The following is a 2382-nucleotide window of genomic DNA, read 5'->3' as shown; positions in this document are numbered from 1 at the left end:
CAAGAAAGAGAGATTTGGAGGAATTTAATTCAGAAAGGGTAACAATGTAATTATTCGCTATGGTTAGTCTAAATCCAACCATAATTGCATGATTTGGACGGTATGTTTAACAGAGAGACTAGTCTCATCATATATAGGTACTTTTTGGGACTTAGATCAAATTACAATGATTTGAGGGACTAGTACAAGATACTAATAAAGATTTAAGGCTCTAATACCCTAAAGAAGGTTACATTTTGGGTCCATATATCAAGTGAAAGCAAAGGCTCCTGCTGCTAATATTCAATTACCGGATGTTTTGAACTGAAAACAAGAGATTCTCGGATCCTCACTTGTTTCACATTTGTACTAAACACACTTTCTCTGCTTGTATCTCTCTGCTCTTCACCAAATCCTCGCACTTGCATAAATATTGCATCTATATATTGCTCCCTTGCTTTCTACGTCTTCTTCTCCAATCCCAGGAGAAGAGCAGAGCTTAGTGGAGAGAGGAGCATTAAGGGCTAAGGAGTGGGCCGATCCCAAAGCGAGGTCTGTGGACCGAAAACTTTCGGATCTTTATTTTCTTTCATTTTAAGAAGTGGGCATCTTGAGCATCCTCATTTCATGGAGGCCCCTGTTGGCTTAAGTGGAGGGATAAGAAGAGAATGCAGTTACAGAGCTAATTAGGAGTGAAATCTCTCCACCATCTTCACCTTCAAGCTTAGAGACGTTGGAGGGTATTAATCAAAGCCGATGGTTTGAATTGTACCAATCGGAGCTAATGAGAAGGATGAAGACGTGGGTAATTGTTTAAGGAGAACTCCTAAGCTTGGATGCAGCTCGTATCACGTGGTTTGATTTTGGTCAAAGGACAAAGGGTTCTCATTGGTTTCACATTTCAAAGAGCAATGTCAGGTGAAGTGAAAGAGAGTGAGGGGTCAAAGAGAAACAAGACTTTTTCGCCGGAACTGGAGGGAAAGGAGTATCTCAGTGGGAGCTTTCTTGAGAAGGTCTCCTCGCAATACTGAGAGGTAATTGTTTCTCATATTGGCTTACAAATATTTATTGAGGTTTGCTTTGGTGCTCCGAAAATAACCCTTTTTTCAAATTTTTAAATTGACAAAAATAAAAAATCAGTTAAGATAAGAAAGGGGTATTTTAGTCTTTTCAAATTCTTATCTAATTGCTTTATATACTGAAAGCTTCCGTTGCTTCTTCCCTTTCTCATCGTCAATCTCTCCCTCTCAAAATTTTTTTTTCTGCCATTGACACTCGTGTTCACTCTGCCTTGCATAGAGAAATTATTTTCTTTCTTCGCTCCCTGAGAGGAGTCTCTTCCTTAGCCACGGCGAGTTCGAACAGGATCAAGGTATGTAATCACTCATTAGAACCCTAACTTTTTCTCTGATTGTGGGAAAATTGATAACATGTTGTTTGCTAATCTCGTAATGGTGCTGATTTGAAATTAGGAACATTCTTTTTCAATACTAAAACTGTCTATTTTGTTGGTTTGATCTTGTATGCGCACTTAGGGTTTATTTGGGGTAAAATTCAAACTTTATGCAAGTTTCTAATTGTTGTTGATAAAAATTGGTCAATGTTATTTATTAACTTCATAGTGGCAATTTCCCATTTGGTCTGCATCGCAATATAAAAGCGCCGACAATATTACAGCAAGGATGATAGAGATAGATATTGTGTTCTTGCAAAATGTCCGTTAAGTGAATTATGATGAAAATTTAATGACAATTTCTGTGCACAGTAATGATAAATAAGAGAATAATCTATGTTTTGCCAAATTATAACAGATTAAGAAAGTAAAGTAAATCTTGCTAGGTGTGAGGTTGACCGGCCACTTTGGAATTTTTTGCTAAAACTATGAAAACGTATATCATGCTGACATCCAACAATTAACAATGTTGCTTGCAAGAACCTTTAACCTGAAACATTGTTTTCTATCAGTGAACAATATTTAATAGGGTTAATATTTTGTTGTATAACTAATTTTTTACTAATGTCTCATTAAATAATATGCATGCCAGGTGAATCATGAAGCCCATCCTTAATGGAATACGAGGACATAATTCTGAATTCCTATACCACTGAAAATGAATGGTATGAGTTTTATAATTCATATGCCAATTTGAAGGGTTTTAGCATTCGAAGGGATAAAGTGAGATATGATAAAAATAATAGTTGACCAATTGTGATACAAATTAGGTAGATAAAAACTAGGAGTTAATTAACTGCGCATAGACTCTTGTTGTTTTGCACCTAGAACCCTTGTAGTTTCATTGTCGCAGAGAAACTGCGGAGTTAATTTTTTTTGAAGCCTTAGACAATTTTTGGTAGATATCGCCTCTAACTGAATTAGTGGGTCTATCTGAAGGTAAAGGTGTC

Source organism: Asparagus officinalis, chromosome 8 (genome assembly GCF_001876935.1).
Source record: "Asparagus officinalis chromosome 8, Aspof.V1, whole genome shotgun sequence".
NCBI lineage: Eukaryota > Viridiplantae > Streptophyta > Magnoliopsida > Asparagales > Asparagaceae > Asparagus > Asparagus officinalis.
This window is presented reverse-complemented; position numbering follows the sequence as displayed.